We start from the raw sequence: 13,349 nt of genomic DNA on the forward strand, positions 1-13,349 counted from the left end.
CTGGGTTTTTGCTGTGCTATTTAATTTAAATATTTTCTTGTATTTTAATTATTTTCTCTCTCTTTCCCCAAGAATTAATGTTTAGATTTTACTGAGAGATTGTGTAACTGGGAAGGGGGAATCCTGGCCTCTTGTGCTATTTAATTTAAAGAAAGTAGCCACATGTGAAGTGGAAACACCTTCCCTCAGCTTGTTACACACTGACCTTTCCACAACCCCAACATGTTTACAAACACTCGCTGCAGTTTCTGCAAACTTTGTATCAAACTGCCTCCCATTCTGCTCAATACTGACCCCCTCTCAACCTGGCACTGAACTAGTGTCTGAATTGAGACAGAGACACACAGACAGAGTTTTTAAAGTTGAAAGTTTTGAAGTTTATATATGTGTCACAAGTAAGGCTTACATTAACACTGCAATGAAGTTACTGAGAGAGACAGAGAGAGGCAGAGACACACAGAGACAGAGACATAGATAAAGAGACAGAAAGAGACAGAGAGATAAAGAGACAGAGAGGATGTTTAAAGTTTTAAAGTGTGTTTATTCCTGTCACAAGTCAGGCTCACATTAACGCTGCAGTTACTGAGAGAGACAGAAAGAGAGAGTTTTTAAAGTTGAAAGATTTAAAGTTTATTTATTAGTGTCACAAGGCTTACATTAACACTGCAATGAAGTTAGTGAGAAAGACAGAGATAGAGGGAGCATCCAGAGTGGGTTCAGTAACACATTTATTTATCAGATATCTCTCTCTGTGACTCTTTAGCGATGAGATATTCAGCCAGGATGGTTTCACTGACCCTCTTCAGCAGGCAGATATTCCCAAATCCAGCCTAGGTCTCAGACACACACACACACCACTCACACATTCCCTCTGCTCTGTCCAAGGGAATATTTTAATCCAGGAATTTCTATTTTATATTTACAGGGTGAGGGGGGGAGAAACTCAACTCAAAAATCCTGCAGTCTCTCCAAGCTGCTTTTAAATTTCAATTCAAACCCTGGGCCACATGGGAAGCTGCAGAGATTGGGAAACTTACCAAACCCAGTTTGTGTGTGTGAGTGTCTGCAGCTTTTGTGTCTTTGAACTTGCGAGGGTGCCAGGGAGAGAATGTCACTGTCTTCACCTCTCTCTCTGCCTCTCTGTATTAAAAAATCACCAAATTAAACCACACTCAATAATGTGACCATACACAATTAATTATCAAATATCTGTCTCTCTCGCTTTATCTCTGTCTCTCCCCCTGTTCTCTCTCTCCCTGTCTCTTCTCGAGCAGAAACAGATGGAGACAGAGAGGCAGGGAGACAGAGGAAGAGGGAGGGATGGAAACAGCTGGAGTTGTGGGTTAGATGCAGGGGGGAGAGACACAGGCTGTTAGAGGGAGGGGGGTTTTCAGTGAGGGACAGGGTCTCCAGTTTAATTCTGAGGGTCCTGAGAGAGGGATTTCACTGTCTCAGCCCCTCTCTGGCTCCCTCACTCTGTATAAACAATTCCCAAATTAAAAAACGCTCAACACAGCTGACTGCACTTTGTGTGATCTTGCTGTGCACCACAGGGATTTTAGTTTTAAAAAGGGTTACTTTTAAGAGGGAGTTCCAGCCTTTCTGGAGATTTGGGATGATGCAGACACACACACACAGGGTAGTGAGTGGGGAAGGGGGGTCACAGCAGGCGAGAGAGTGGGGGGGAGGGGGGGAGGACTGTGTCCCATCTGATTCAGGTTCACATGGCTGCTGCTGCTGCTGTGGGATCTTGCTGTGCACACACTGGGCCTGTGGCCTTTGCCTGCACTGCAACAACGACCACACTTTATTAAACTAAATCTGGCTCAGGGACCGCAAAGTGGGTTCAAGGAAAAAGCTTGAAAAGGGGTCGGGTAAATTCAAGCACTTTAATCGCCAAGGCATCGTAGGCTCTGGAGCAGGTGCTGGGGAATGGGAGGAGGATAGATTGGGATTTGATGGCCAACATGGAGCTGGTGGGCCGAAGGGCCTGTTTCTGTGCTGTGTGACTCCAGATTCTTTTCTCTCTCTCTTTTCCCAGGAATTTCTATTTGGATGGGGGGGTGGGTATAGAATTTCCCTGTCTCTGTCTCTCCAGTATTCTTACCAATCCCAGCACCCCTCCCCTCTCTCTCTCCCCAGACATTCCTGTCTATATTTCATCTTTCAATAAAATGTTTAAGAAAACACCAATGTGAATTGTTGCCAATTTAATTTGGGAAGAGAGAGAGAGTGGATCCCATTTCCCACACACTCTCCTGCAGTCCTCACCCACAACATTTATTTAATCTGGCCCTCACCAGGTTGTGTGTGTGTGTGTGGGATCTGGCTATGCACACAGGTGGGTCTGGCTCCCTATTCCTCGCACTGTGACCGTGAGCAGAACTTTAAACAGGAAAGATTGAGGGGAAGGAGAAGGGTTGGGGAGGCGGAGGAGGCAGAGAGAGAGATAGAGAAATGGAGGGAGAGCTAAACAGAGAGGGTGTGGGGGGGTGTGAGAGGGTCTCAGCAGGGGCAGGGGGAAAGAGACACAGAGTCTGGGGCTGCCCTCCTCCATCGTGGGACTGGCAGTGGGATCTTGCTGTGCAGAATTACCTTCATTGTCATTTGAATCATTCATTCATTGACTAAGAGAGGGTGGGGGTGTGATTGTGGGATTATAAATATTGTTACCACTCTGAGGTGATGTTTCCCTCTGCGCTATTTTGTAACCCCCCAAATGGATAACCTCGCCTCGTAATCTTAAGTAAGTGTGTGTGAGACAGGAGGAAGCTACTGGTTTTAGACAGATGTGCAGAAGGAGGTCATTCGGCCCATCTAGTCTGTACCGACCACAATCCCAACCAGGCCCTATTCCCATGACCCCACACTTTTAACCTGCTAATCCCCCTGACACTGGGGTCAATTTAACACGGCCAATCCACCCAACCCGCACAGCTTTGTGCTGTGGGAGGAATTGGTAAATTAAAGCAGGATCTGACACTCTCTGTATCAGGAACAACTAACAGGTCTTTAATTTAGACTGGGTGACAACCTTATTAAAACAATGAACAAACTGAATAAACTCCCCAGTAGAATGCTGTTCCAATGACAAGACTCACTCAGGAATAATGAAATAAATCATTACAGAATAGAGTCACCCTCAAATAATATAATACCAGGCGTCTGTTGGAAGTGTGAACTTTCTTCTGCTGCTTGGGTCTGGAATACTTTCTGAGTTGGTTTCTGCTTCTATTTAGATGGTGATGTGATGAAGCTGTATATATTACTGCAGGATTCAGTATCAGACTCTCCCTCCTTCAATCTAAAGAGGCAGCAAGGTCGCTCCCTCCCTGTTATTTCCCCCTGTCCCGGGTTTAAATACCCAGAATTTCCTCACAGTATTCCTGCAATTTGAGTGGCTTGAGGCTGTCACCAACGCCCCAATTTGAATGCAATTGGTTGTGTGTGTTTGAGAGCTTGTTTTAAAATCATTCACGCAATTCAAAGCCTGTTTTGCTCTGCTGGGACTCTGGCTGCTGCTTTGGACACAAATGTTGTAAAGTTGTCTTCTGCAGCCCTGCTTTCTGCAGTTTAAAATCCCCAGCACAAAGATACAGGCTTTCTAAAGACACAACGCTGGATGGTTCGTTTTGGTTTTCTCAGCATTTCTTTTCAATATTTACATTTGTCAAACACCACATTTTTAACCTTATATATGTAGCTTCATAACAATATTGGACAGGGAGAGAGAGAGTGGGAGAGACAGAGAGAAAGTCACACAAAGAGAGAGGGAGAGAGAGACAGAGAGAGAGAGAAAGTCACATGGAGTAATGAGGATGGGGCCTGGATGTGAATGTGGGCGCTGTAGACCTGATGGGCCGAATGGCCTCCTTCTGTACTGTAGGGTCCTATTATTCTGTAATGGGGGCTGCGTGCGGTGTGAGGGGAGGGTGGAAGGGGACAGGGGGTGGGGGCAGCACTGGTTCCCTTTTCCCCCCCTCCCTCCTCCCAGGCCCTGTCCGGGAGGTTTCGGGGCTGGAGGGGATTGTTCTGGTTGACTGGCCGGGGCCTGGGGAACCTGTTCTTTGTCCAGGATGTATAATGCAGCCTCTGTGACCAGGCCTCAATCCCAGGCCTAACCTCAGGAAGGCTTTTGCATTTTGCTCCTTTTCCAAACAGTGCCTGTGTTTAAATCGATGGGACTCGACGGTCGAATAAAACCTGCAGCAGACACTTTAATACAAAGAACAGCACAGCACAGGAACAGGTCCTTTGGCCCTCCAAGCCTGCGCCGATCATGTTTCCCTATCGAGACCAATGGCCTGTAACCCTCTATACCCCGTTTGTTCATGTGTCTATCCAGATAAATCTTAAATGTCACTAATGTATCTGCCTCAACCACCTCACTTGGCAGCGCATTCCAGGCCCCCACCACCCTCTGTGTAAAAACCTTCCCCGCACATCTCCACTCAACCTTTCCCCCTTATCTTGAACTTGTTCCCCTTGTAATTATCATTTCTGTCCTGGGAAAAAGCTCCCAACTGTTCATCCTCGCCACACCCCTCATAATTTTATAAACTTCCAGCTGGTCGTCCCTCAGCCTCCGTCTTTCCAGGGAGAACAATCCCAGTTTATTCAATCACTCCTCACAGCCAATACCCTCCATAGCAGGCAACATCCTGGTCAACCCTTTCATTGGATTTGGGATGTGATTGTGGGTTTTCCTGCTATATCTCTTTCTCTTCAATCTTTCTCCCGTGATTGAGAGTTATCAGGGAGGGAGAGAGAGAGAAAGGGATGGTAACAGAGAGAGAGAGAGAGAGAGAAAGGGATGGTAACAGAGAGAGAGAGAGAGCAAAGGCAGAGGGGCAGGGAGAGGAGAGAGATTGGAGGGGAGTGGGTTAGCGGGTGGGGGAGGGGGCGCCTCCGCTGTGCACTCACAGCCCAGCCAGCTCCCCAGTCTCTGGTTAGGTGCATTAACCCACTCTGGCGCATTAACAGGCGCCAGAGTGTGGCGACTAGGAGAATTTCACAGTAACTTCATTGCAGTGTTAATGTAAGCCTTACTTGTGACTAAGAAATAAACTTTACTTTATACTTTACTCTGAGATAAAGACCCTCACTCACAGCCTCCCAGAAGGTGGGATTTATAAACAGCGACTGTGTAACTGAGGCTGAATCTGTGCTGTTGTGTTTGAAAATATATTTTCCTCATATTTGATGTGTTGTAAAGATATTGGAATGTGGCTGCTACCACATTGCAGTGAGAGAGAGATGTAGCTTTGCAGAAGGAGCTTCCCTCCCCATTTCCCCATGGAAATCACTGAGAAATAGCAGACGTGGCCCACAACACGTCATTATTTGAAACGGTCAGACAGAAACTTATCAGAGAGAGCATTTTAATCCCCATTCATCCCCAGATGGAGAAACAGAGCAGAGATCAGGACAGATTATCCAGAGTAGGAGAGACCGGGGCAGAGATGGGGTATTGGATATATATATAGATCTGGGGGGAAAGCAAAAGAGACACAGAGGGGGCTGGACAGGTTCAGAGATAGAGGCAGAGAAACGGGCAGAGAGAAAGAAACAGCGAGAGACAGAGGGAATGGGAGAGAGAGGTGTGACTGTGCTCGGAGTGGAAGGTTCCCTGTTCATATCGAATGTACAAACAGCCCCAATCCTGGAGTGACTCATTATTTTTATTTGGGGTGGGGGAGAGATGGAGGGGGGGGGGAGCGAGGGAGAGAGAGGAAGAAGTGTGGTTCCCTCATTGCCCACTCACTTTAGCCCAATCCTCACTTAAAATATCACTTTGTATCTGGCCCTGCTCAGACTGTGTGTGGGATCTTGCTGTGCCCTCCTCCCCACCCCATATTCTCTGCACTGTAACAGCGCCCCACACTTTAAACATGAAAAGATGGAGAGGAAGGAGGGTGGGGTAGAGAGAGAGGAACAGAGAATGGGTGGGGAGTGTCGGGGGCTCAGTGGAGGGGGGTAGGGGGATAGAGACAGAGGCTCTGGGGGTGGAGGGGGAGGTGGGTGTCCTCCTGCAGTGTGGGACTCCCTGTGGATCCTGATTGCAGCATTCCCAGTCTCTCTCTCTCCCTTTCACTGTGAAGCACTCGGGAGGGAGAGGGAGCTGAAATTCAAATTTCTGAGCCTGGGGGAAAGGCTTGTTCTCAATCCCACAGTCCTGCTTGTGTTTTTAGACAGGGCGCTGGGATTTGTGGGTGTGGATGGAGAAGATTGTTCTGTTTAACTGGGGGGTGGGAGAGAGGGGGGTTTGTTCTTTCTACCTGAGGAATAATGCAGCCTCTGTGACTAGACCGCACTTCATGGCCTAAATCTCAGCAGCACTTTTGCATTCGCTTAATTCCCCTTTAAGTGGCTGAATTCAATGGTTCAATAAAATGTGAAGCAGCCGCTTCAGGGTGGGATTGTGGATTTTCCTGCCCGACTTGCCCCCTCTCATTTCCCTTTTGATTGTGAGTTTTATTTTAAACGGTCAGACAGAAACTTAGAGAGAGCATTTCAATCCAGATTCACCTCGAGGTAGAGAAACAGAGCAGAGATCAGGACAGGTTATCCAGAGACGGGGTATTGGACAGATATAGATCTGGGGGAAGTGTGTAGGAGACGGAGAGGGAGAAACAGAGGGGGGGGGGGGGAGAGGTGACTGATAGAAGTGGGAACTTCATTGGGGCCTCCTGTGTTTATTCACTGGCCTGTCTCTGGAGTAAAGCCCCCAGAATGCTTTGACGTGTTTAATAAATTCAATATCGGGACAGTCAGGAGGCAGTTGGAAGTTCATTGCATTTGAAACGTGTTCCCATTTTGTCAGGGTTTAATAATGAGGAGGTGAAAATGAATGTTTCCCCCACCCCCCCCCCAGTGAGATTGTGAATTTCAGCAAGTCCTGGGATCTTGCTGTGCCTTTTATTGTTTATAATCAGCTTTTGTTTTGTGTTTAATCAAATTTCACTTTATTTTCTCTTTCTCTCTTCCAAGGAGAATTCCTTTGGAAACTTTGGCGATGCAGAGAGCGAATAGTTTTGCCGTGAGGAATCCTCGGACAAGAGCTATAACCAGAGAGAAAAATATTAATAAAAGTCCCCGTGTCTTTGTCGTTCATTTTTATTCACAGATAGACTGGTGGGGCTTTTACACTGAGGGTTAGTGGTCTGTGTCTCAGGGGGAGGGGGTATTCCCAGTGATCCCTGCTCCAATGTAATCCCACAGATTTCAATCCCTCTCCCTGAGCTCTGTCTGTGCAACTCCCCCATCCTCAGAACTGTTTCTCCACATCTTTCCAATCCCTGTCTCTCCCCATCCTTTATACCTCAGCCTCTCACAATGGCAGCATCTTTCCCTTTTTCTCTCCTTCTCTCTATCTTTCACTCTCTCTGAAACTTTGTCACTGTCTTGCCAAAGCCCCCCTTTCTATTTATCTCGACATCTCACTTTGTATCTCAGCCTCTCTGGACATCTCCCTCTCTCTCTCTCTGTGGATCATTTTATCTCAATCACAGCAGCCTCCTCTCCGTCTCTCTCTCTATCTCTGCTCCCCCCTCTGTCTATCTCTGCTCCCTCTCTGTGACTAATTCTGTCTGAAGTACAGCAGCATTCTCTCTCACTCCCCATCTCTATATCTTTTCACAATAACTTCATTGCAGTGTTAATGTAAGCCTACTTGTGATTAACAAATAAAATTTTAACTTTAACTCTGCTTTTATTTGTCTCTTATCTCTCTCTCTATCGCTTCCCTCTCTCTATCTGCTTCCCCCTCTCTGATCTCTGCTTCCTTCTCTGTGAATCAGTCTGAATTACAGTCGCATCCTCCCCATCTCCATCTCTCTGATCTTTGCTTCCCCCTCTCTGTGAATCATTCTGTCTGAATTACAGCAGCATTCTCTCCATCTCTATATCTCTGCTTCTCTGTCTCTTATATCTCTCTCTCTCTCTGCTCTCTCGTGGGGGACGGGCCAGATCACGGGTTTGCTGTTCACAAGCAGCAAAGGCCCAGGAACGCAGAGGGAGGGAATCAGGGGCAATTCAGAGGGATTCAGCACTGCTGAAAGGGGGGAGTGTGTAATACAGGGGCTTGTTCAGAGCCAGGGGCTATTAGACAGAGAGGGAAGGGGCCGGTGGGGGAGGTTGTTGTACAAGAGGGGGGAATATTATAACACAGGCTGACCAGAGTCAGGGGTTATCAGAGAAAGGGGGCAATGGAGGAGGGGGGAGGGGGAATCAGACAGGGGGTCTGTTGTACAGGATGGGGGTGGGGGATGTTATAACACAGGCTGCTCAGTGTCAGGGGAATTAGTCATTTGAACGTTAATGTTTAAAATGGGCAGAGTTTCCACATCCAACTCCACCAGGAGCTGTTTACAGGGGGGTGGTGGACGGGGATGGACGCGCGGAGGGGGGGGGTACTAATTAGAAAGGGGGGGATCTGTCAGTCCAGAGGCTGTTCACAGGGAGGGAGTGGGAATTTGCCAGGTTGAGGGGGGCGGGGGGGGGGGGGGGGAAAGAGGGGAACTTAGAGGGATACGGGGCTCAGAGGGAAGGATCGGGAGATTTAGAGGGATTGTGAGGAGGGACGACAGATTTGGCTGGAGTGGGGGGGGGATTGAGGGGGATTAAAGGGGGAGAGTGGAGAGGGATGTAGGGGGAGACTCAGGGATTGTGGTCGGGAATTAGAGGGATTCAGGGGGATTTAAGGGTCTCATGGGGACTTTGGGATTTAGCGGGGCTGAGAGGGAGGGAATCGGGGGGAATTGAGGGGGATTCGGGAAGAGGGGGCTCAGAGGGGGATTTCTGGGGTTCTGAGGGATACAGGAGGGATTGGGGGGTTTACGGGGATTAAAAGACAGATTGAAGGGGTGGGATTGGAGAGGGAGCAGGATTCGGGGGCAGAGGAATGTGGCGAGGGTGGGTGCGATCTCGGGAGACATTCAGGGGGGATTCCAGAGGAATCTCAGGGGCTTAGAATCTGGGGAGGGTCTGGATGGGGTAGGGAGTCAGAGGGAGTTAGCGGGGGGGGGCGAGTCGGGGTGGAGGGAAAGGGATTGAGGGCGGGGTGGATTTATAGGGATTTGGGAGGGGGGAAATTCAGAGAAGGATTTAGGGTGGGGCCTTGAATCAGGGTTAGAATTGGGGGGGTGTCGAGCGATTCGGAGCGGGGGGGTGACTCAGAGGGATTCAGGGGTGGGGAGGACTGAGGAAGGATTGGGTGGCTTGATTTTGGCAGGGGGGGGGCAAAGGGAGCCTTTGGGGGGGGGGGGGCTGAGAGTCAGATTGGCAGTGGGTGTCAGAGAGATTGAGCGGGGGAAGGGGGTGCTTACAGAGTCGGATTAAAGGAGATCGGGCAGAGGGACAGGGAATAAGGTGGGGGAAAGAGGAGTTTTGGGGGGGAATTAGTGGAGATTGAGGGCAGCGGGTTGAGAAGGATTGGGAGTGGCTCAGAGGGCTTTGGCGGTGAGTTCCTGAGAGAGAGTGAGTGGGGGGGTGATTAGAGTGGGATTGAAGAAGATTGGGCAGAGAGGATCGGAGGGAGGGGCCGAGAGAGATTGGGCAGCAGGGAGGGTTAGAGGCGTTGAAGTGGAGGGATTTAGAGTGGGTTTCTGGAGTGGGGAATTAAGGAGGGGTTTGGGGGGGAGGGGAATTTGGGGGTGAGAGACTGAGGGTGGCGGGTTTAAAAGGATTGGGAGTGGGTTCAGGAGAAGGGTTCGGGGGGGATTGAGCTGAGAGAGGAATCTATAGGGCATTGGCAGGAAGGGGAGGGGGGGGGGGGGGAGATTCAGCAGCGGTTTTTGTGTCTGGTGGGAACAGCTGGAGACGGGAAGCGGGGGGGGGGGGCGCAAGTCGGGGGGGGGCGCAATTCGGGGGCGCCGCAATTCGGGGGGGGCGCAATTCGGGGGGGGGGCGCAATTCGGGGGGGGGGCGCAATTCGGGGGGGGGCGCAATTCGGGGGGGGCGCAATTCGGGAGGGGGGCAATTCGGGGGGGGGCAATTCGGGGGGGGGCGGCAATTCGGGGAGGGGGGCGCAATTCGGGGGGGGGCGCAATTCAGGGGGGGGGGCGCAATTCGGGGGGGGCCATTCGGGGGGGGGCAATTCGGGGGGGGGGGCAATTCGGGGGGGGCAATTCGGGGGGGGCAATTCGGGGGGGGGGGCAATTCGGGGGGGGGTGCAATTCGGGGGGGGTGCAATTCGGGGGGGGCGCAATTCGGGGGGGGCAATTCGGGGGGGGGCAATTCGGGGGGGGGCAATTCGGGGGGGGGGCAATTCGGGGGGGGGCAATTCGGGGGGGGCGCAATTCGGGGGGGGCGCAATTCGGGGGGGGCGCAATTCGGGGGGGGGGGCAATTCGGGGTGGGGGCGCAATGCCCAGGGGGGGGGCAATGCCCGGGGGGGGGCAATGCCCGGGGGGGGGCAATGCCCGGGGGGGGGCAATGCCCGGGGGGGGGCAATGCCGGGGGGGGGCAATGCCCGGGGGGGGGGCAATGCCCGGGGGGGGGCAATGCCCGGGGGGGGGCAATGCCCGGGGGGGGGCAATGCCCGGGGGGGGGCAATGCCCGGGGGGGGCAATGCCCGGGGGGGGGCAATGCCCGGGGGGGGGCAATGCCCGGGGGGGGGGCAATGCCCGGGGGGGGGGCAATGCCCGGGGGGGGCAATGCCCGGGGGGGCAATGCCCGGGGGGGGCAATGCCCGGGGGGGCAATGCCCGGGGGGGGCAATGCCCGGGGGGGGCAATGCCCGGGGGGGGCAATGCCCGGGGGGGGCAATGCCCGGGGGGGGCAATGCCCGGGGGGGGCAATGCCCGGGGGGGGGCAATGCCCGGGGGGGGGCAATGCCCGGGGGGGGCAATGCCCGGGGGGGGGCAATGCCCGGGGGGGGCAATGCCCGGGGGGGGCAATGCCCGGGGGGGGCAATGCCCGGGGGGGGCAATGCCCGGGGGGGGCAATGCCGGGGGGGGCAATGCCGGGGGGGGCAATGCCGGGGGGGGCAATGCCGGGGGGGGCAATGCCGGGGGGGGCAATGCCGGGGGGGGCAATGCCGGGGGGGGCAATGCCGGGGGGGGGGGGCAATGCCGGGGGGGGCAATGCCGGGGGGGGGGCAATGCCGGGGGGGGGGCAATGCCGGGGGGGGGGGCAATGCCGGGGGGGGGGGGGGCAATGCCGGGGGGGGGGGGGCAATGCCGGGGGGGGGGGGCAATGCCGGGGGGGGGGGGGGCAATGCCGGGGGGGGGCAATGCCGGGGGGGGGGGGGCCATGCCGGGGGGGGGGCCATGCCGGGGGGGGGGGCCATGCCGGGGGGGGGGCCATGCCGGGGGGGGGGCCATGCCGGGGGGGGGGCAATGCCGGGGGGGGGCAATGCCGGGGGGGGGGCAATGCCGGGGGGGGGGGGGCAATGCCGGGGGGGGGCAATGCCGGGGGGGGGGGGGGGCAATGCCGGGGGGGGGGCAATGCCGGGGGGGGGGCCATGCCGGGGGGGGGGCCATGCCGGGGGGGGGCCATGCCGGGGGGGGGGCCATGCCGGGGGGGGGGCCATGCCGGGGGGGGGGCCATGCCGGGGGGGGCCATGCCGGGGGGGGGCCATGCCGGGGGGGGGGCCATGCCGGGGGGGGGGCCATGCCGGGGGGGGGGCCAATGCCGGGGGGGGGGCCAATGGCGGGGGGGGGGCCAATGCCGGGGGGGCAATGCCGGGGGGGGGGGGGGACGACAAAGCCCAGGGGGGGGGGGGGACGACAAAGCCCAGGGGGGGGGGGGGACGACAAAGCCCAGGGGGGGGGGGGGGGACAAAGCCCAGGGGGGGGGGGGGGACAAAGCCCAGGGGGGGGGGGGGGGGGGACAAAGCCCAGGGGGGGGAAAGATTGAGACAGAGAGAAAGACAGACACAGAGAGAGAGAAAGAGCGAGAGAGAAAGAGCGAGAGAGAAAGAGCGAGAGAAAGACACACAGGCAGAGAAAGACAGAGAGAGAGAGTGAAGGACAGAGAGAGAGAGAGAGAAAGAGAGAGAGACAGAGAGAGAAAGAGAGAGAAAGGGAGAGAAAGGGAGAGAGAGACAGACAGAGAGACAGAAAGAGAGAGACAGAGAGAAAGAGAGAGAAAGACAGAGAGAGAGAAAGACAGAGAGAGAAAGACAGAGAGAGAAAGACAGAGAGAGAAAGACAGAGAGAAAGACAGAGAGAGAAAGACAGAGAGAGAAAGACAGAGAGAGAAAGACAGAGAGAAAGACAGAGAGAGAAAGACAGAGAGAGAAAGACAGAGAGAGAAAGACAGAGAGAGAAAGACAGAGAGAGAGAAAGACAGAGAGAGAGAAAGACAGAGAGAGAGAAAGACAGAGATAGAAAGTAAGATTGAGAGAGAAAGATTGAGAAAGACAGAGCGAAAGATTGAGAGAGAGATTGAGAGAAAGATTGAGAGACAGAAAGATTGAGATAGAAAGACAGAGATTGAGAGAGAGATTGAGAGAGAGATTGAGAGAGAGAAAGATTGAGAGAGAGATTGAGAGAGAGAAAGATTGAGAGATAGAAAGATTGAGAGAGAGATTGAGAGAGAGAAAGATTGAGAGACAGAAAGATTGAGACATAGAAAGATTGAGACATAGAAAGATTGAGACATAGAAAGATTGAGAGATAGAAAGATTGAGAGATAGAAAGATTGAGAGATAGAAAGATTGAGAGATAGAAAGACAGAGATTGAGAGAGAGATTGAGAGAGAGAAAGGTTGAAAGAGAGAAAGATGGAGAGGGAGATTGAGAGGAGGCTGCAAACAGAGAGAAAAGCAGGGCTGAGGCGGGAAAGGTGCGGACAGAAAGTGAAGAGGTTCATACTCACCATCGCACATGTTTTCCCTCGGTGATCTCTCCAACTCCTTCCATCCCCTCTCCCATGGTGGGGAGAGAGATCCTTGGCCAGGGGCTTTGTGCTGGGAAAGGGGGGTTAAAATATCAGAGCTGGAACTCCATGCAAGCACACACTGACTCACTCACTCACTCACAAAGACACAGCTTACCTGATACTTACCAACCCACGTGTAGAGAGAGACTGGACAATGCATCGCCAGCCTTTTTATAACCTCACTGAGTCCCACACCTCCCCAATCAATCCTTATCCAACCACAGCTCCTCCACCTCACCTGAACACACCTCCTCCTACCTGGCCCAGTCCAACACCAACCTGTCTCTGAGTGTGTGGGGGGGTGTTTGTGTGTGGGGGTTAGTGAGCACTAGGCAAATGGTTTATCCCAAGGCTCTCCCTCCCCCCCACTCCCAGCTTCACATCACCAGCACTGGGAGCTGAGAGAAGATGGGTTTCAATTAACTCGCAGCCCTGCACTGCCAGAGAGAGAGAGAGGCCAGGTCTGA

This window comes from Mustelus asterias, unplaced genomic scaffold (assembly GCF_964213995.1).
Source record: "Mustelus asterias unplaced genomic scaffold, sMusAst1.hap1.1 HAP1_SCAFFOLD_1266, whole genome shotgun sequence".
In the NCBI taxonomy this organism is placed as follows: domain Eukaryota; kingdom Metazoa; phylum Chordata; class Chondrichthyes; order Carcharhiniformes; family Triakidae; genus Mustelus; species Mustelus asterias.